We start from the raw sequence: 23,571 nt of genomic DNA on the forward strand, positions 1-23,571 counted from the left end.
ATAAAAGCCACCACACAGAGATACTGTAGTTTATGAAAATCCTGATACTTGCATAACATACAAATTAATTCTCAGGTCCATCACAACGTGCATGTTAAACCAAAATCATTTTTTTACCTTATCCTGACAAATGAGGGACTTTAGGGGAAGATTCACTAAGTGTCAATACAGAATATTGCAATGCGATGGAGTATTAACTATTAGTGACTTGGCGCAGATAACGCTGGATCCGTCTGTAATACCCCGCATCGACACTTTGTGAATCTCTATGTAAAAATGTTTGGGGATTGGTTAGCCAGGCCACAAATAATTATCAAGGGGAAAGGAAATGTTATCTTATAGGCACTTTGACCAAATATACTCTTATAATAAGAATAATATCCCGTGATATTAGTGATTTTTCTGTGAATAAATATATATAATATATATATAATATATAATCGTAATTTGCAGCTCAAACCCTTTCAGGATTGTTTTTCTCAATCCCAAATGTGCAATAGTCCAGATGTTTGGGGATGTTTGGGGAGCGCAGGTATATGAAATAAGAAAAAACAAAAAAATTGTTTTTCTCAAACAATTTTCCACTGAGTAACTATGTTTTCTCTGACTTGAACATTATAATGTAGTGTCCAATCATATAATGAGCCCCTCTGCATGATTATCCGGAACTGCATGTGAAAGTTTTTTTTTTTAGCTTTAGCTTTTAGCTTTGCGGTAAGGAGAAAAAAGCAGTTTGCCAAAAATCTTCTTACATAACACCCTAACAGTTTAATTCTATTGAACACCAGTGTGATCCAACAACTAGACCAACTTGAATCACAATTGCATTCAATTTGTGCTAATATGGATATGGTACAGTAGGTATGGTACTCCTGCATGGGGATGAGTTTGCTTTTAAAGGGAGCATTTTATCAATGTGAAGGATTGCAATTACTATGCATTTTGGAAAATGTATACATAATTGATGACTGTCTGTCTCAGCTTCTTAAGGAATAGTGTTAGCAAATTTAAAATAGGAAAATTAAGCACTCTAAAGAGCTGCAAAGATGGAACAAGCAGAGCGGTGTCTAACCAACTCCTGAGCCAAAAGTGCTTCTTAGGTATGGCTGATAAATGCATTGGTGACTCTTGTTAGAGTATCTTTACAGAGCTAAAGCCCGGCATTGTAGAGTGCTCAGAGACCTCTCACACTCTGCCTATATAAGTCCATCTCCCTCTGTTTACAGCCCATTTGTGTGCAGCCACCACCCTCTCCAGTCCTGACCATTCATTTAACTTTCTTTAAAGGTGGGTTCTCTTTTGGCCTTACCCAAGCAGACTACCCAGGCCTACATATCCTCTCTAGTAAATCCTTTTAAATTAAACCAAAACTCCACTTTTGTCCAAAGAGCACACACAACTGCTGTATACAGTAAATAGATACCTAGTTGGAAAAGTTAAACCAATTTGATTTACGAACCAACCAACGGGGCTGAATAAGCCATTAGACTATTATATATGATGAAAACATTTTAAACTGCATAGTTCCAAAGTTAAACATGTATAGCATACAGTATCAAGGTCTTTAGAATTTAATCCAACCTCCAGAGTCATATCCAGTAGATGCTGTTCTTCCCAAGCCAAATACAGCGTATCCCTTCTGAAATTCTCCTCCAGGAATTTTCGAGGGCAGTGATTCCCAAATCCGGTTCTCAAGAAACACTAACAGTGGAGGTTTAACATATACCCCTGCTTGAGCACAGGTTGGTCAGTCAAAAATGATTGGGCCACCTGTGCTAATGAGAGCCTTAAAACCTGCGCTGTTAGTGTTCCTCGGGGACTAGAATTGGGAACCTCTGCTCTAAGGGAATCCCAGTGAAAATTTTGCAGAGTTCAGCTACAAATATTCACTACTCCTACAACTACTCCTACATGTTGTTGTGGTTCATTTCTCTCTGTTTACTGTACATGCCTACAATTTTCTACATGTTACCAGGACTAATTTTGTGGGGCTCACAATTTTTACTTCCATCACAATTTTTTGAGGGATCAACATAAAACTCCACATAGTGATTATATTATTACTATTACTACTATTACTACTATTATTAGCAATGTTTTAAGTGGTCTAAGTGTACACAAGTATGTGAAGTGAAAAAATCAAGTGGTAAATATTAATAAATATTTTAAATAAAGTGTTTTAAAAAAACACAAAATATGTTCATGGTAAATACAGGGATTTAGACTGAGTACAGCCTGAAAAAAAGGTCAAATGGTCAACGAACAACACAAATATTATTCTATACGCATTAGAGTACTTAGTCCATGATATAGAAATGGTGGATAATGGTTAACTGGAATAGTTCAAATCCAGTTCTCCATGCGGTAATTAGATAATCCGCCCTGTCCTGCTGCTTATTCCTGGTAGCTCTGGGCCTGCATACTGTTGCGGCCCCTTTTATTCTCCTACATCCCCAAATTTTTTCGGGGATGTTTTCCGAATGTCACGCACTTTGCCGCGTTCATGCCGCATCATGGCGAGACAGTGCTAATAGCGCTAATACAATGAAACCGCCCGCGGCGCCTAAATATACCTGAATATGCCGCATCAACACTGCATCTGCCCGCGGTTTTAAAAGTCGCGCTGAAACGGCCGCACGGGTGTACCCCTGGGGTATTATAACTACAGATGCTGCTGTCACCCGTGAGGCTAACAAGAGGCCTGAACCTCCGCCACTGAGAGCCTGGGGTATACTTACACATGGTGCAGCGCCTCCATAATGGGTGATCCCAACTTGGTGGGAGTGTGCCCTCACCAGAACAACCATACAGTAAATACACACAATGGGAATAAACAGTATTTACTGAGCATGAACGATAACTTCAGTGAAACTCTCATTGCATAACATCAATACATCATTACATCATATGGATAACATTGCATCACCCTGAATGCATACCATCCCATTAGCCCACATGTCCATCATTACATCACCCTTAGTCCTTTGAGTAGCAATGTGCTTGGGCACTTATCCCTTGAGTGTCCACAAACAATAAGGTGAGTGTGAGGGATAGCGCTTCCCTGTTTTGGGGCCCGGTGGTGCACTTAATATACTACCTCCCTGATCAGGATAATCCTTAGTAATCAGCAACTCAGCAACTTGATCCCACGGCGCGATGCGCTGCTCCTTGCAGGAATGATTACACCCTCTGACTCCTCCGGGGAGGGATCCCCAGCCGGACGATCCTTTAAGAAAAGTCTCTGCTATGGAGTCAGATACTCTTTCAGCTACATGCTGTACTGACAGTCAGGCACTGTCCTGTAGCATCTCTCTCTCTCTCTCTATGAGTATAGTGAAGGAGTCCCTGTCTTAAGGCAGTTCCCTATACCATTGTCAGGTCGAGCTCACCACAAACGAGGCCCGCGGTGCTGAGGTGGGAAACGATATAACGCCACCCAAGCCATGAGGGCACGTCTTGAGAGTAGAATGGTCTGGGAGTCCGAGTCGGGGCAGGAGAGGTACGGATGGTAGTGGGTGCTGTTAGCCAAGTCCGGGGTTAGAGAGAGAGACGTAATCGTTTTACCGTTTGCCGAGTTCGGGGTGCCAGAGGTGCGGAGAGTCGTATTGCCGTATGCCAAGTTCGGGGTGCCAGAGGTGCGGAGAGTCGTATTGCCGTATGCCAAGTTTGGGGTGCCAGAGTTGCGGAGAGTCGTATTGCCGTATGCCAAGTTCGGGGTGCCAGAGGTGCGGAGAGTCGTGGAGGAAGCCAGTTCGGTACACGAGGAAGACTGCAAAACAAGACAAGACAAGGCAGGCAGAGAGTAATGAGAACAACTGGTTCTATGCTCAGCCGACGTGTTAGTGAAACTGTAGGGTATATGTAGGAGAGAGGGTCCAATGGCAAGGCAGCAAGGTGGGGGTGTGTGGAAGGACCAGGCTGAGGCAGGGATAGGTCCAGAATGACTCCCAGGGGAGGAGCAATAAAGCCCAGTAGTTAGGCTGCATTTGATTGCAGCAATGGTTTGAGGTGCTGTGCCTTTAAGAGGCTGATGCGCCTATATGTGGCCGTGCCTCCGTGTACCAGCGCTTGTGACCGGGCATGCCTGCAGGGCCGACATCAGAAGAGGAGCACTGGCGCGCGCGCCCACGTGGAGCTGCGATCGGCGTCGTGGAGGGAGGCTGCCTGCGTGCCGCGGGAGGACCCGGCGGAGCTGCAGGTGAGTGGGGAGCACGCCGAGGGCGGCGTGACTCCCCGGTTGTCACAACCATACAGTTATTCTCTACAGTGTCCCAAGGGACTAACTGGGCCCTGGGGATTTCCTTGACCTAGTCCCTGCAGGCAGAAGATCTCTTACTGTAGATTCTGTCTGATCCCAGACTCTGGCAGTTCACCACGTGCAACTGGCACCGGTGATATAACATACACTGTGTATACTATAGCAAACACCCCCCTTCGCAATGAGGGGCCTCTCTTGCAGCAGCCAAAGCTAACTACTGTGGCTACACTGCAAAGCAACACTGTCTCAGCTAGCTATTCTGCTCAGCTAAGGTGGCAGCAGCCCTACCTTGGGTCTGTCACTAGCTGCAGCAACTCACTGGTGACTCAGGGCTATCTGGGGCCTGGAGAGGGTACTCTGGCCTAATGCATGGGTCCCTGCCCTGCACAACTACCTCCTCCCCTGTCTGCCTCCCATCCCTGAGTGACTTCCTTCCTGCAAGGCTGCTAATATCCCTAACTAGATCCTCCCGTTAACAGGAGGATTCCTCAGCCCTATTGGCCAAGCTAAAACATCTGACTGCCTGCAGCTATGCCTCCTGGGAACTGTAGTTCCCAAGGAGGCTCCTGCCTATGGAGACCGCATGGGCGCCTCTCTAATGGCTGCCTACATTTTCCTATCTGTGCCTGCGCTATCCTAATGGCCGCCGCACGACTTTCCTGCGCATGCGCAACCTCTGGGGGGCCTTTCTGCCTTTCTACATTGCCCTGTGCTCTGTCTGCCACCTCTAAGATTCCGCCGCAACTCCCGGCACTCTGCTGCGCTTGCGCGGCCATTTCGCCACATACAAGATGGCCGTCGCACTTGTTCACGCATGCGCGAGCGTTTGCACACGTGCGGTCAACTCCAACAATCCGGCGGTGCCAACCAGTGGAGAGCCGCCGGAGCCTCCCTGCGCCTCCTGCAGCCGGCTATCTCGTCGCACCGCTCTTGCTGACCACGCGGCACCTACCCTGACCCGAGGGGGTTCGCGGGGAAGCACACCATAGCCGGGAACCCGCGCTGGTAAGGGGACCAGGGCTATATTTACATTATTAGCAATGTGGCTGAAATACTAACTGGGAGGGGATACATTCATTTCCTACCACATTTCTGTATTTAAAGCTGAATACATTTACTTTAGATAAAGCATTTTTCTCTTTTCTTAGGATTCTGTCACTCATTTGCCTACAGGAACAGCATTGCATATTACTTTCCAGGCTAGTAGAAACCAATGTAATTAAAAAAAGTTCTCTATTTGTTTATCCAAATACATATCCAATTGTATTGTATAAAACATAATTAGTCGGTAGTTACCTTTTATAGTTATTAAATATTAATACAGTATAATGACATGGCTAAAGTATCTACAAAATCATGCCTTTATAAATTCAGTGAGTTTCATATGCACAGTATAATTTGCTTGAAAATGATCTATAATGCCTTTGTAATAATTTGCGGTGCTTCCAGGAGGCTTCATGCATATGGTGAGAATAGTTGGAATCTGTGTCGATAAAGAGGCAGCGCTGAGGTTATTTGCGGATGCATCGAGAGCATATTAACCCCAAACATAGACAAACATGTAATGAAACACAAGGCAGCACTTCCAAATATTGAAATGATTAGATTGCTCTGTTAATTGCATTAGAATGTGTTAGTTTGAAACAATTGAATAATGTATAGTCATTTATAGTTATAAACAACAATGGTGCATGGGCCCAAATGCACAAAGCTCGGTTTGCCTATTTAACTTAACGTTAACCAAAATTAACATTACGTTAATACTAACGCCTGTGCCGTATAAAGAGTAACATAATGATAACCTACAGTTAACCACTAAAATAGCATATTAATATATTTCTTCAATCTTCAGAGTAATAAATATGCAAATAAGATGCTAATGGACCTTTAGACTAACATCACAGATCCCCTAAACTCTGTTAAGGTTAGCACAGGGAAATAACGTTACGAAAGATACATCACAGCTATACATGCCATTAATTACAACCAGACCATGATTATCTTTATCCAAAGGAAAATCACTTCAATACACACCCCAATCATTAAAATATAGCATTTAATAGAAATCTGATTAACAAACAAATCACCATAAATTAAATTGAGTACAGAGGCGTATCATCTACTGTACAATGAAGAGAATTGCATTCATTGAGAAAATACCTGCATGTGGTAAGCTTAATAGTCCAGTTCTATGTTGAATGATACAGTGTCTCAAATGATGCATGCACTGACAGTGGGAGTGCTAGAGTTGCGCATGGATGTGAGGTGGCTAGGAGTGCCACAATATGGAGACTGTCAATTGTACCACGGAACTACAGTATAGGTTAGGGCTGGGGCGCACAAACATACCTTAATGCGCCCCCGTCTCCAATCCTCTCCGGTTGGCGACCCCCTTCCACGGTTCTGGCGTAAAATCACGTTGCCATGGCAACATGACCCCGCAGCATCATTTGATGCCAGTTGCCATGGAGACACGTCGCTGGAACCAAGGTAATTAAAAAGAGAAGCGCAGGGCCTCTGTAACAGCCGCGCCCCACCCAGAAAATCTCACGCCCCCCACTTTCCGCACCCCTGGGTTAAGGTGCTGACAATATGCACCTAACCCAAAGGGATCAGTCAAAATAAATGGAAAAGTATCTCTAGTTGTACAGGTAATGATTCAGAGGGTGCTGACAGCTGAATAAGTGTAGTGTGGCTGGAGCACATTGCCGATAAAGAGGCCTATGTAGAAAGATCCGATAAGTAACTTTTCGCCAGCTTCTTGCCAAAAAAGCCTATAGCGATTCCGTAAACAGCGAGAAGTTGGCGATAAGCTCAAAAATGGGCGTCTTTTTTGCCGATTTTTTTTACGCCAAACGTGCAACGCCAAACGCGCAACGCCAAACACTTATCGCCACTTTCTCAAACTCGTGGTATTCTAGTAGCCCTGATCAGCTTATCGCGGCTGATCTCCACTTGATCCCCGGCCTCTCTGTACCACTGCACCAATTGTATCTATTAACTGGCCAGTCATAGTATATTGATGGACTACGTTTCCCACAATGCTGTGCAATACAATAATTAAATAACCCGACCAAGCGAACAATTAAAGGATAACTGATCGATATGCAACGTAGCTCATCACTTGTCATTGTGCATATTGTATTCATGCACATATGAAAGGTTCTTAAAATCATAAATGTTTGTTTACAATTCTCATTTATCTTCATCTTTAACATATGTAAATAAGTATATTGCCAGTGTTGTCATACAGTGTCACTGGTTACATACAAAAAAAATAATTTCAAGCGTGGCAAACATATGTAATAACTGTTTTATTATGTCATTGATGAACAATGTTTGTATTCCTATGTTCAATAACATTAATGTGTATTATTTGCAACAAAAACGTATATAACTTAATATCATGAGTAATGATTTTGTAGATGTGTATTTAGTATATTTGTGTTTATGTTTATTTAAATGTGAACATGATGCATAGAATATGTTTCAATTATCCGCAAACGATAATTGCCGCTGCTACAATCTATGATTGTTGGCTACGTGTGAGATCATGTCATTCACCGCAACTTATTTTAAGAGTCAAATCAAGGTATAGTATAGGAATGTTTAATATGCTATCTTTTTTTTTTAAATAATAGGCCATGCTAATGAACACATATGAATTGATTTGTAACACACATGTATGGTATGTGTTCTACTAATGTTAATTAAAATATTTAATTATTTCAAATCACGTGTCTTCATGACATAGGTACTTAAACTCATCTAATTTCAAACTTACTTTGAGGTAGACATGGCGGATGCAGGATTTGAGCTTGAGTTGTGACATATGATTAGAAGAAGAAGATTGGCTTTGGAGGAGACAGAGGAGAACGGAGAGGGGGAGGAGAGGATAGGGTGGAGAGACGAGGAGAGGATAGGAGAGGAGAGAGGAGACAGGTCGTGCCACGGCAATGTTTATACCAGGTGTGACGGGGAGGGGTGCCACGCGAGTAATAAAGGGGTCACCCCCATTAGGCACCACCTTCCACCGTCTGGGAAGTGGGGGGTTAACCCGAAATTTACTTATAATACATATGTTCCCCTGCTTCACAACCAAAAGGTACGCCCCTTGGTTATCCTATTCCCACATTTAGAGGGAATTCCTATATTTTTATTCCCCTGCCTCAGGGCAAACTGTGTTCTATTTGATAGAAATGTATATGGGTACAATTATTGGTGTTTGTGCCTTTGCAGTGTACGTACCAAACACATACACTGGGATCAGGTCGGGAGGGAAAGGGTTAATTGCATTTACATGTTTATTGCCCTTTGTCCCCTTTCCCGCCTTTGCAGTCTCCATTTTGCATTCTCTCCATAGGTCGCTATTGGAGCCCCATGTAATCCTATGGAGATTCCGGCGATTTGGGCCCGATATCACAGAAGACCTGCAGGTGGCGCCCGAGAGGAGGAGCGGCATTCCCCATTGAAAGTGAATGGAGTAATGCATTTCAATGGGGATTCCTCGACTCCGACCTCCAGGAACGGGCTGGCAGCCAGTCAGACCGCAGAACCGCAAAAGCGGAAACAATGTCTTAAAAAAAACTTTGATCAAGTCTCGTTCAAGTTCACGTCCAATTGGCGTGGTAACTTTTGTTCTAGGGCACCCAGAAATCAAATTCTTTTTGCCCCTAGCCCCTAGGAACCCCCTCACTCGACCCCAACCAGGTCCGACAATGAAGGGCGACGAGAAAGGGTCGCACCGGCCACGAGAGTCCTACCATTGACCGTAATGGGTAGAAAGCCGTGTGGCTTTCAAACACTAAGTGGAAAACAGTGTAAACTGAAAACCCATAATTCCGGTTCCGTGGGGACCAGAGGGCTGGGATTTGGCCAGGATGTAGTCACTGCTCCGGTATGACTGCATCGCAATTTCCAGCCCTCTCCCCTCAACCAAACAGAGTAGGGTTAACTGTGAAAAAGTGTGTGTTTCCCATTGACTTCAATGGTAGCGGAGGTTCCATTGAATCCTATGGCTGCGCCGGCCATATTGATTCTAATGGAGGAAAGCTGCGTGGCTTTGAAACGGCTAAGTCCAAAAACACATAAAGTGAAAACCCCTAACTCCGGTTCCATAAGTACCAGAGGGCTGGGATTTGGGTAGCATGTAGTCACTGCTCCGGCATGACTGCATGGCAATTTCCAGCCCTCTCCGATCAACCAGACGGAGTATGGGTAAATGTGAAAAATGAGGTTTTCCCATTGACTTCAATGGCAGAGTTGCTCCATTAAAAGCCTATAGCGGCAGAGCCCATTGATTTCAATGGAAGAATGAAATGCAGTGATTTCTTTTAGCCTATAGCGGAGAATCCTGCATTAAAGTTAATAGGGGATTTTAACTTGGTTTTGGTATCTCCGGTTCTGGGGGTCGTGGAAGGCTATGGCAAGAGTCCTCTATGGCTATGGCAAGAGTGCATGAGGATCTGGCAAATTTCAGCCCGCTCAGACCCACAGAATGGATTATTTTAATATATGTTTAATATTAAAATGTTACTCGGCATCCCTGATATTTCTAAGCCCGTGAAAGTTACTAGCGCAGAAGGAATGTTAGTTGCCACATGGCATCAGAATGTCTGAGGAAAATTCATGTATGAAAGGCTCGCCGCCCTGGATTGAGTGTTCTAGGACAAAGAAGAGTAGGATATGGGTACTTGGGTAAAGTGTTGTGGTTCACACCTTGAGACAAAGGTTTTCCTGTCAAGGGACCCAAAAGGCAGACTAGGTGACGCCAGTCTTGTGGGAGGGGAGCTAGGGAAATGAGCCCCAGATTAGAATAATGCCCAAACCTGTGGGCAGATATTACCTTGCTTCCCACGTGAGGTGGCAAGGGGTAATTGGGTGGAGGTAATTGGGAACCAATACCTTGCACCCAATGATAAGGGATAGGGCTGAAACCCCATAGAAACGAGTGTAAGCCCTATGCACAGTGTCTTCGTTTTTGTCATCATTTGTACACCGTATTGCTGAATGAACTGCCAATCCAGATCCTGATTGCTTCATTGCCCCAAACCATAAGTAAGTGTTCATATTCTGTGTGTTATTTGTATATCTTGTGTGTTCACCTTTTGCAAGGTATAAACTATATTTATCATATCTTAGTCGCATTCGTTTCAACCCAGAGATATTTGGTGTATTATTATAACCCTGCACAAGCTCCCTGGACACCGGAAACATACTTTTTTGGAGGGGCTTAATGAGGAATTAATAATTGTCCAATATCGATTGAGTTCAGCAGCAATCTTAGCTCTTTACGCAAAGTTAAGAGATGAATTAGATTCCATAACAGGCAGAGGTTGTGCAATACATGGCCTTGTTAAAATGCTGAGCTCATTACATTTTCTTGCTTCTGCGTCTTTTCAGACAACTGTGGGCATAGTAGGCGGGGTCTCACAGTCATCATTCTCGCGGGCCCTTAGCCAATTTTTAAGTGCACTGTGTAGACGCACTAGGAATTATATATATTTTCCTAGAGAGCAGTCAGAGTGGCTGGAACTCAGGAATGGTTTTTACACCATAGCCGGGCTACCATGCGTGATGGGTGCAATCAATTGCACACATGTTGCTTTGACCCCACCGACTTTAGATGAGCATGTGTTCCGTAATAGGAAACACTTTCACTCCATGAATGTGCAGGTCGTATGTGATGCCAACATGAAAATTCTGAATGTGGTAGCCAGATTCCCGGATTCCAGCCACGATTCCTCTATCCTGAGAAGCTTATCAGTGTACCATGCTTTTGAAACAGGTTATTTTCCACATGGTTGGCTGGAGGATAAGTATATATAATAGAATGAAGCGGTAATATCTCCTTTGTTTGCTGTGTATGTATTTCATACATACTACTCATATAATTGATACATAGCTACAATGTAGTATATGAAGAAATAGTCAAACATACATTTTATGTTTAACACTTTGTTTCGCATACTATTGTGCATGTGAATACAGATTTAAACAAATATAGAGACACACACACACACAGACCTTGTGAATCAAATACATGTGTTGTGTCATTCAGAATATTGCGCATATTTGAATGTTAAATATATCATGATATCATGTCAGTTAACACAGTCTACTAATTCATAGACTAAATTCATTTGTGAAATCATGTGTTGACCACACATCTACATGTTGGATGATCAAATCATATATGTTGAATCACCTCACGTCTAATAATACATATTTATTTGAAACATATTGCATTTTTCAGGTCATTCACACAACATATGTGTTGAAATAACTAAATTTTACAAATATTTTACATAAATGTATTGTATTGTAGGTGACTCAGGATATGGGATCCGACCATGGCTCCTAACCCCACTGGCTAATCCTTCAACCCCTGCAGAGCAACAATATAATGGCACATATATCCACTCGATCGGTTATTGAGCAGACATTTGGACTTTTGAAAAGTCAGTTCAGATGTCTTGATAGATCTGGCGGTGCCCTACAGTACATGCCGAAGAAGGTTTGTGACATAGTGATATGTTGTTGCATTTTGAACAATATTGCACTACAGCACAATCTTCCAGGCAACATACGGGAGGGTTTAGAGGAGGAACCTCCTGACCATGATGCAGGGGATCAGGAGTAGACAGTCAGTGAGGTGGAGAAATGGCAGAATGTGATTGCCACCTATTTCTCAGGTAAGCAACAATGTATGTATGAAGCTTATTATATACTGTCATTCGAACTTATTTTGATAAAAATTTTACATATTTTATCATCCTAGGATAGTGATGGCTGAACACATCTTGCGTGTACGTGCCCATGTGCCTATGGTATATTAAGCTCTAACACCTTATTTCAAACCATTTCAAAACATATGAATAATGTGTGCATGAGGGGTGAAGGGTTTGCAGTTTGAATATATTTTTAAAAAAATTGTGTTATTGAAGCATGGAATGTATGTGATATTTCTGACAACACTATTATAGTTATGTGTTTATATGTAAACTCAGTTTACAACAGTCATTTAAATACAACTATACTACGGTATATGTATTAAATAATATGTTACACTATTGGCATGTAAAAATAAATATTGGGTATGCACGTATAATAAATATTTATTTAAAACAACATTCAATGTTTCACATTTAGGTTACTTCAATTGAATCAATACAGATATTTGTCATGCATACAGAACCCCAATAAGCTCATATTGAACCCCCAAAATAACCACAATATATATATATATATGCGTATAGGTGTCAAAGAGGCGTGCTACTGAGCATGGCAATATATATTTAAAACCAGAGACAGAACATGAAACACAGACAGAGCTCAGTGCTACATCCATTAACACAGGTACACGGTACAGTGCCTATATATAAATGTATATAAAGATATCTTTTGAATAAAATGGTCTTTTAGTTTAACCCTTTGGTCAAAGTGTTGTAAGCCCTTGAGCCCCTCCAAGGCAGACCACATCTCAAGGGTCCTAACACTAAAATAAATTCTTAATAACCTGTACATTACCAAGAAGAATGATTTATAATAAATCTGTCAAAATTAGTTGCATAGTTCTAAGTCTGATTGAAGCTCTTATTAACCTGTACATTACCAGGAAAAGCACTCTGTATTAGATTTGTCGCAATCAAACTGTATGCAGTTTGTCATGGCCAGAAATGATATGCAACTAACTGTTTCGTATATTCTGATGAACACGCCCATACACAGTTACTGGTATTCTTCGACCACTATAATTAACCAAACATTAAAACTTTAACTACAATGGCTTAACAAAAGTCCCTAATTGTAGTGTGCCCGTGTTGTTTGGTGGGGATGGGGGGGGGGCATGCACTGGCTTACATTTGAATCTACGACATGTGCGGATGTGCAGTCGTCATCAAATTTACATGCAATCATGCACATACGCAAACTAGCTTTTTTCATCACGCATGCACTACATCACACGCAACCATTGATTCTACACGTCAGTTGCATGTACCAAAATTCATGGGTTTTTGTAGGTTCATTTAAATGGTTCTTCTAAACTAAACTATGACATATTTGCATGTTTTAAAGAAACATTATATGAAGATTAACATCATCTGAAAGAACATCTTTGATGTAACACAGAGGTGCCATTGTTGAAATAGTGAGTCAAATGTTCATATGTAATTATATGTTAATAAACATTATATAATTTCCGTGTATAATACGTTGTAATAAATGTACTAACATTTTTTCTACATTCTTATGAATAATGTCACATTTTAAGTTGAATGTCTGCATGTTTTTTAAATTCAATCATAATGATTTGTAATTAACATTTTATTATGATTATATATAATGTAGTATGTATACATTTACATTGTTGTACAGATTGTACTTGAGTATAAAAAACATTATGTATTATTTGTAACATTATTCAAGTTTAAACATTAATGTTGTATTTTTTCACAACATGAAAATCTATTTTGCCTAAACTCAAATTTTTTTTTTATTGTGCATGTGTGTCGACGATTCAATTTCTGGTTCCTGAGACGATTCCATTTCTGGTTGTGGACACGATTCCATTTGTGTTGGGAGCGAACGTGGCATTCCTGTTTGTGGAGACACTTCTATTGTTTGTTCACATTGGGCAGTAGATCTCTCAGGAGAAAATAGTGCTCCCTGTAATAAGCTTACATATGATGAAGCACGAAAGGCTAATTATGATGCCAGTGCAGAGGCCCGAAGTTCATTTTGTTTCTCCAAACTGGAAGCTATGGATTGCATGAAATTATTATGTACGGTGAATTCGGCACTATTCTTCAGCAAAATGTCTTTGATGTGTCGAATTTCACTAACCATTTGATCATGAACAACCATCAATTGCTCATGACGTACAAACTGACTTTGCAACAAACGTTCTTCTGCTTTGTCAATTGAATCCAAGTGCTCCTGGTGAGCAGGATCAGTATTCACACGAGTAGGTTGGTGATATATATAGTTACATAGTAGGTGAGGTTGAAAAAAGACGTATGTCCATCAAGTTCAAACTATGCAAAATCTTAGACAACAGATACTTTATCCTATATCTATACCTACTTATTGATCCAGAGGAAGGGAAACAAAAAACCTCAGTGTTATATCATCCAATGACATCTCATAAGGGGAAACATAAATTCCTTCCTGACTCCAAGAATTGGCAATCAGATTTTTTGAACAAATCTATTGTATCTGACATCACAGTCTCCAAGGTTAATGAATTGCACATTGTAACTGCCCTTACTGTAAAGAACCCTTTCCTTTATTGCTGGTGAAATCGCCTTTCCTCCAACCTTAAGGGATGGGCCAGAGTTCTTTGTACTGCCCGTGGGATGAATAGTTCTTTTGAAAGCTCCTTGTACTGTCCCCGAATATATGTTTATATAGTTATCATATCCCCTCTTAGACGCCTCTTTTCTAATATAAATAAATCTAATTTAGCTAGCCTCTTCTCGTAAATTAGATTGTCCATCCCCTTTATTAATTTGGTGGCTTTTCTCTGCACTCTCTCTCGTTCCATAATGTATTTTCTAAGGAGTGGAGCCCAAAATTGTACTCCATATTCAAGGTGTGGTCTTACTTATGCTTTGTAAAGGGGCATAATTATGTTTACTTCCCTTCCATCCATTGCCCATTTGATGCAAGATAAGATCTTGTTTGCCTTTGCAGCTACTGCATGATTTTGGGCACTGTTGCTAAGCCTGCTGTCTACAAGCACTCATAAATCCTTCTCCATCAAGGATTCCCCCAATATATCTCCATTTAATTTGTAAGTCGCCTTTTTATTCTTGCATCCCAAATGCATAACCTTACATTTATCTGTATTAAACCTCATCTGCCATTTACCTGCCCACGTTTCCAGTCTCTCCAAGTCCTTCTGAAGAGAAATTACATCCTGCTCTGATTCTATGACCTTATACAATTTAGTATCATCAGCAAAGATGGAGACTTTGCTCTCGATCTCAACCTCAAGGTCATTAATAAACAAGTTAAAAATCAGGGGTCCCAGTACCGATCCCTGAGGAACTCCACTCACAACTTTAGCCCAACCTGAAAAAGTTCCATTTATGACAACCCTCTGTTGTCTGTCCTTTAACCAGTTTTCAATCCAGGTGCATATATTATTACTGAGTCCAATTTTCTTTATTTTGTACACCAACCTCTTGTGTGAAACCGTATCAAAATGAGCACGTGGACAGGACAGCTGGAAGAGGAGAGCGTAAGGCGGCAAAATGGAGGATTTGAGATGCAGGTAAGTTGCAAAATGGAGGCTTTCAATTCGGGAGCCATGCTCAGACCGCGTTATAAGCAAATTCGCGTTGTAGTGGATAACGCTATAACGGGGTTGAGCTGTAATAGGTTTTAGATCCGGTTTAACATATAAACATACTCCACCTCTCCTTCTATTTGTTCGATCCTTCCGAAAAAGGGAATAACCCTCTAAATTAACTGTCCAGTCATAAATTTCATCCCACCATGTTTCAGTAATGATATCATACTGCTCCTTTGCAGCTATTAATTCAAGCGCCTCCATTTTATCTGTCAGGCTTCTTGCATTTGCAAGCATGCATTTAAGTTTTTTTTCAGCTGTACTATTATCTCATCTGCTCCTTCCTTTCTGCGCCCACTTGGTTTAGACTTTAGAAGTTTTCTAGTATTATCTGTATTTACTATGGGTGTCTCACTACTTGTCAAACTCGCACTTGCCCCCATTCTTCCTCCATAAACCCTTGTATCCTCCTCTATTCTATTTAATTTATCTGTTTCATTCCCCTCCCCCCTCCATCCAAGTTTAAAATCTTTTCCAACCTTTTTAACATTCTCCCCCTAGCACAGAAGATCCCTCTTCATTGAGGTGCAATCCGTCCCTAGAATATAGATGACACCTCTCAGAAAAGGAGTCCTAGTGCTCTAAAAAAACCAAATCCTCCTTCCTGCACCCCTTTTTTAGTCATGCATTAACCTCCCTGATCTCTGACTGTTTCCCTGCGGTACCGTATGGCACTGGTAGTATTTCAGAAAATACTACCTTGGAGGTCCTTGCCTTAAGCTTTTTGCCTTGATCCCTGAAATCATTTTTTAGGACCCTCCATCTTTCTCTAACTTTGTCATTGGTGCCAATATGTACCAAGATCGCTGGGTCAATCCCAGCCCCCCCCCCCCCAACAATCTGTCTACCCGATCTGCAATGTGCCGAACCCGAGCACCCGGGAGACAACAAACTGTTCAGTTTATGCGGTCATGGCAACAGATTGCCCTATCTACCTTCCCAATGTAGACTGATTGAGACTGTTTGTCTCAACAGGAGAGGTTGTCTCCATACCCTGCTATTGGGTTCCATCTATAGCTGCTTAAATAATTTTTCACATACACTTTTGGCTTATTCCAATTGACTATTGTTAATTGCTTCTATTATTTATTTGAGATGATGTTTGCCAGAGAATATGTTAAGCACATGTATATTGAAACTTTTTTTAGGCATCCGTCTAAAATAAATATAGATGTAACTATAATATTTACATACTATTGTAGAATGCATCTATTTGTAATATGGTTTGTAACACTATAATATAAAATGTTTGTACATATACATAATTATATTCCTGTTAATGTCAGTTCTATGTGAATTCAGAAAAGTGATATAATACATGACAAGATTAATTGGGACAGTCATTGCGAATTCATTTCTTACCTACTAAATTACCATACAGGCAATCATAATTCTCCAAAATACATGTTACGAGGACTCTGTTTACCTCATCATTGAATTTAATATTCCTTTTTTTTCCAAGAGGATTCTCATGCCCAGATGCAACCACTGGTGTTTGCTGTTGCTGACTGTCCTCCCCTTCTTCCAATGGAAGAGACTGCAGGAGAATCGCACTCTCCCCAACAACAGCACCACCACCACCACACCAGTCACACCACCATCACTCCCCTGACTTCCACGTGCACTCCTACACCTACTCATCAAAACACTCACCTCCCCACTACCACTCACACCACCAGTCACCCCACCATCACTCCCACTCCTATTCCCACTCCTCCCTTCCATAACTTCCATACTACTCACAAATAACAAATAAAGAAATTAAATGACACACTCAAAAAACACTTTCAACCTCACAAGACCAAAAAATGTTAAATACATTTTAAATAAACAAGACAACACTATCACAATTCAATCCAACTATAACAATCACAAATCCTCAAAAATACTAGCTCTGTCTCTCACTCACTCCCAACAACACAGAGAAAGATTACAAAAAATACATCATTTAAATAGGCCGCTCAAGTGATTGAATGTCTTGTGAGATTCTCGTACAATGAAAAAAAAAAGGTTTTAATTACATGCCACGCCATTTCCACATTTTCACGCAGACGAGAATCACGCCACTAGCTACTCGGCATTTTATCAACTGTTGCTATCACGGGTATATTCAGACCTTTCTGCATACCGTAATAGCAATACGGACCAAAAATGTTAAATAAAAAAAGCGGCGATTTTTTTAACAGAGCTTTCTGCATAGGCCCCACAGAAGCATTTGGAACTGGCAGTAAAGCCAGCTGTGAGGTAAGATAAGAGGACTTACAGACTGTAGTATGGCAATGTATTGCGGAGTCAAAATCCCATGTATCATGCATCTCCCTGTGGAATGGCAAGGAATCGGAGGCCAAAGGGAGCTAGAGATGTGTCTCACAGTTCACCAGATATGACCTCCCGCAATGAATGCAGAGCGCTGCAGTCACTCCAACCAGGGAATAAGCATGGGGTGAATACCCCTTCAATAGCGCAGAGATACTAACAACTTGGGTAACTCGTGTGCCTCTAGCAAGTCCCTGCAGTGCAATATTATATATCAATTCCTACTTAGTGAAAAAACAGAAAGTTTGCCCTTTGTTGCATTTAAGTGGCTGAGATACTCATTCTATAGTAGTTACATTTGTATTTATACAGAGGAAAGCAACAACAGAAAACCCCAGTGGAACATTTGCTAATCATGTCTCGAAAGGGGAAAGGGGAAAAATGAATTCCTTCCTGACTCCAGTCGTGGCTATCAGATTTTTCCCAAGATCAACACTTGAGATGTGCAAATGTTTCCAATTTTGATTTGCCTACAGTATGTTTCACTCAGACTTTCAAAAAAAGTTTGAAAATTACGCAATCAGTTTTCAATCCAGGTGTTATTATTATAACCCTGAATAATTTCTTTATCTTATACATTAACCTCAGGGGACTAGAATTGGAGGTGTGAGGGGTGCTGCAGCTCTCCAACCCCCTGTGTTTCTACATTATGGTAATGTACAGTACTGTATGTTACTGATTACATATGGATAGTCAGCCCCGCACCAAAAAAATTGTCCCTGCACTCACTTTGCAAACTCTATGTAGACCACATCAACTGCATTGACTTGGTTTGAATGGCTGGAATTCGACTGCTCACTATTGGTGCTTTTTGCATTTGTAGCTGAAGATTCTATTAAACGACAAATATCCAAAGATTTTCTCTCAAAACACATAATGGCAACTTTCCTCTCTCAAGTTAATATTTCTCTTATGGTTAAGCTATGAGGGGTCAACAGGTCCAAAGCCTGGCTGCTCTTTTCACCGATAGAAACATTGCAAACAAAAAAGCGCATGAAAGCATCAAATGATGATTCTCCATAAATTTAATAAATACCTATTGAAACATTTAAACAAAGCAAATGCTTTCAAGGCTCCAAGGTCTGTAGTATTGTATCTAATTACAAAGGCTAAATCAGTTCAAGATAATGAATTCCTTCTGCAATCCTTTATTTATTATAATATGTTTTAATGGAAAAAAAGGGGGATAGAGTAATATGGCTTCCCAAAAAAAAAAAAATCTGGGTGGAATTAATGAAATAATATATGCATTTAGCAGAATACAAAAAAGCCCCAAACGCCAAGACCAAAGAGATCCAAGATGATAGATAATCCATAAAATAGAATGATTACAACTATAACATTCAAAAGAACATAATAGTCACAGTGGTCTGCAAAAATAATGAAGACCTCAAACAGAAAGTCATACATAATAATCCCAGTCCAAGTCAATTAGTCCCAATTGTTTGGAGATGCTGCTCTCTTAGAAAAGAGAATGAATCTCAAATCCTCCACAGACACTTGAGAACAAAATACAACAGCGTAAACTTCATAGTGTAGCATTTACTTATGGAAGGGAAAGCTTACAATTAGATAAGCTCACAAACAAATGTGGAGTCAGTGTGTGCAGGAGAGATGACAAACAGCATTCACAGCATCTCATGGAGTCCTCGGTCAGCTTTGGAATCCCCAAGCCTTTTGTCACGGTATCAGATGGACCTCATTAGCTGTTCTGCTAATCCTCTACAGGCTGCCCCTTATGGACACCAGGTTGCTCATATTAATCACAGTGAGGACAAAATACCTCCATTCAAATCTGCACCCAAAAGTACTTAGAAGTCTATCCTAACAGATCAGAATTTTTTTATTTGATTTGATTTGATTCATTCAAACCCTTAATTTGCACTGTATTAAATTAAAAGAAGGGGAAAAGACAATGTACATATTAAAACAGTGAACTGCAGACGGCACCCACAAGGATGGCCACTACCTAGACCTGGTTTTCACAAAAAAACTTTTCTCTCTGATTTCTCCATTTCCCCCTTTCTTCTCTCTGACCATAATCACATCGAATTTTCTCTCTCTCTCACTTCTCCCTTTCTCCACCTCCATCTACCCCTCGTTTCTGCAGAGAACTGTGCTCTATTAACCTACCAGCTTTGAATTTCACTTTATGCTCCGTCCTCTCCTCTCTCAGCTCTGCTCCAGACCCTGACAACCTGGTCAGGAACTACAACTCGGCCCCATCCTCCTCTCTTGATCTACATGCTCCGCTTTCTCTCTGCCATTCTCGCCCTTCTAACCCCAGACCCTGGCAACATTTCTACACGCGCATGCTGCGTTCCTACACTCGTTCCTCCGAACACCTCTGGAGGAAATCTCATACTCTCACAGACTTCCTTCACTATAAATGTATGCTATCCTGTTTCAACTCTGCCCTCTCCCAGGCTAAACAAACCAACTTTTATTTACTAATTAACATGCACAAGTCTAACCCATGGTGACTCTTCTCTGTCTTTGACTCCATGCTCAGACCATCCCCCATCTCACCTCAGGACTTTGCTGATTATTTCAAGAAAAAGGTGGAATCCATATTGCAAGACATCCCCTCTGTATCCTACTCCCATCCTACACCTCTTCCAAACTCTCCTCCTGCCTTAATATGACTCTTTTTCCGCTGTCAGAGTGGAGGATGTATCATTGCTGAGCTACTCTTCTTCCTCTACCACTTGCCCTCGTGACCTCATTCTCTCCCATCTGCTAAAATCTCTTGCTCCTACTCTAATCTCTATGCTCACACACATTTGTAACTCCTCCTTCTACACTGGTACCTTTCCCTCCTCTTTCAAACATGCAATAGTTATACCATAACTCAAAAACAGCCAGCTATCATCCTGTCTCCCTTCTGCTTTTTGCCTCTACACTTCTGGAATGCCTTGTACTCTCTCACTTGCTCCATTTTCTCACCACCTATTCTCTCCCAGACCCTTTTCAATCTGGCTTCCTCACTGCTCACTCCACTAAAACAGCCCTCACTAAATTAAATAATGACTGTCAAAGACAAAAGTCACTAAACTCTGCCCATATTACTTGACCTCTCTTCAGCCTTTGATACTGTGAACCACCCTCTTCTTCTTCACATTCTCCATACTCTTGGTACGGTGTCTGTAACTACTCTTACCTCTCCCAACGTACATTCAGTATCTCTTCTGCTAACACCTCCTCCTCCTCCTCTATAGATCTATCTGTGGGGGTACCCCATGGCTCTTGTTTGGATGGTTTCTGTTTTCTCTTTACACACTCTCACCTCTATGCTGATGACACACTGTAGGCGGACGCTCACAGAGGTATGCAAGGGAGACTGATTATAGTGAAATTAAATAAGCCTTTTATTGCGCCTTTTCCTTAACATCAGGAAACCATCCAAACAAGGATAAACAAAGCTTCTATTCACTTGGGAGTATTTCTAGTGAAATACTATGCAGTTCACAACTCCCTTAGATAAACATGTCTCCCAGCCCCAAACATATAGCATGAAATGAACAGATATAAAAAGTCTTGTAAATAAAAGTCTTATCTGTTCTTTGTGGTTTGGAGGGAAAATCTTCTCTGTCCCTGGTTGCTACCTTTTCTTCAGGGTTTGTCAGCATTCAGGTTTAGAAGTTTCCCCTGTGTCTTGAAAGCAGCTATGCAGTTTCTTCTGGCAGGGCTCAAGACAAGTGTCTCCAAGTTCAGCTCAGGTGTGAGCTAAGGAGTCTCACTTCCTGTCTCAAAAGACAGGCTTTTCTAAGCCATGTAATCAGGCAGGTGGTGTTTGTTAATTGACTACCAGCAGTTAACCACCACACTACTGGATTAGAGGCACATTACCTGAACAGGGATAACTCCCCTGTTACACACACATTTACTTTTTAACCCCTCACTTTACACCTCATGTACAGACCAAAGTTTCTGACTCTCTCTCTCCGCTATATCATCCTGGATGGCCCTCCGCCAACTTAAAATGTCAAAAACAGAGCTCCTCATACTTCCTCCCAAACCTGGCCCTATTACCTCCTTCTACATTACTGTTGGAAGCACTATCATACAGCCAGTATCACAAGTACGCTGCTTAGGGGTCACACTCAACTCCTCTCTCACATTCTCATCTCACATTGAAAAGGTAGCAAAAACCCATTGTTTTTCCTCCGCAATATTACAAAATACGCCCTTTCCTCTGTTGCTCTACTGCTAAAACTCTGACACAGGCCCTCTTTTTCTCCTGAGTCGATTACTGTAACTTCCTGCTGTCCGGCCTTCCTGCCTCTTACCTGTCTCCACTACAATCTATCTTAAACGCTGCTGCCAGAATCACTTTACTCTTTCCTAAAGCTGTCTCAGCATCTCCCCTGCTGAAATTCCTCTCCTGGCTTCCTATCAAATCACGTATCGCACTCAATTATCCTCCTCACTTTTAAGGCTTTACACTCTTCTGCCCCTCCTTTCATCTCATCACTAATTATCACTATACATCATCCTGACTCTTGAATTCTGCTCAAGGGTGTCTTCTCTATACCCCTTTTGTGTCTAAAGCCCCCTCCCACCTTAAACCTTTCTCACCGACTGCCCAACACCTCTGGAATGCCCGTCCCCTGAATACCCGACTAGCACCCTCTTTATCCACCTTTAGACTAGACCCAACTTAAAACCCAGATCCTTAATGAAGCATATGAGTAGCTCCGTGGCTGATACTATACACCTCATACATTGACCGTGGCCCCTTGCAGGTGCACTTATCAAAGCACCTTCCTACTGTCTCTGTATGTTCTTCCAACTTACCAACTAGATTGTAAGCTCTTCGGGGCAGGTACTCCTTTTCCTAAATATTACCTTTATGTCTAAATCCCTTCTTCCCCTTATGTGTTATGTATTATTTATTTATATGATTATGTCACGTGTATTACTGCTGTGAAGCGCTATGTACATTAATGGTGCTATATAAATATATACATACAACTATATATTGAGATATGATTTTTTTTTTTAGTAGAATATAGTTTTAAAGCTTTCTTTTGTAGCCTGTTTACTGCTTCCCTAACTTTAATGTAAAATACATATTTTTCTTTTTGCTCAAGCAGCTCAAAAACAATTGCACAGAATTGGCTAAGAGTTTGGAAGCAAAGTGTCACCTGGTTTGACAGAAAGCCCGACAATTATCATGCAGATCTGACTTTTAGACCCAAGACTCTGACCAAATGAAAATTAACCAACATTAAATAGCTCGGAGATCAGTGTTGTTTTTTTAACTAGAACCACACAAAGAACAACAATTAATATGTTTCTCAGACGGAATAGCTAAACAATGTCAACTCTCTTTTCTTTTCTCCCTAAATGAGAATAACAATGCTATGAGGTTATTTACAGAAGGCTTTATGAATACTGTATGCAAATAAAGACCCTTTTAACTCACCTGATTGACATATGATGTGATTTTTTAAAGAGTTTTGCACTTCTCATTCATCAATTCAGAGTTAATGGCCTCTAGTTTGTTCCACATAATTTTATCTGTATACTGTGATAACCCTCAGGAGGTTCATTAGTTTGTACATGACACATAAAAGAACTGTCCTAGCACAGCACTGAATATTTATGCTATAAAAACAGGGACTTTCTTATTCATATT

This window comes from Ascaphus truei, chromosome 2 (genome assembly GCF_040206685.1).
Source record: "Ascaphus truei isolate aAscTru1 chromosome 2, aAscTru1.hap1, whole genome shotgun sequence".
Lineage (NCBI taxonomy): Eukaryota > Metazoa > Chordata > Amphibia > Anura > Ascaphidae > Ascaphus > Ascaphus truei.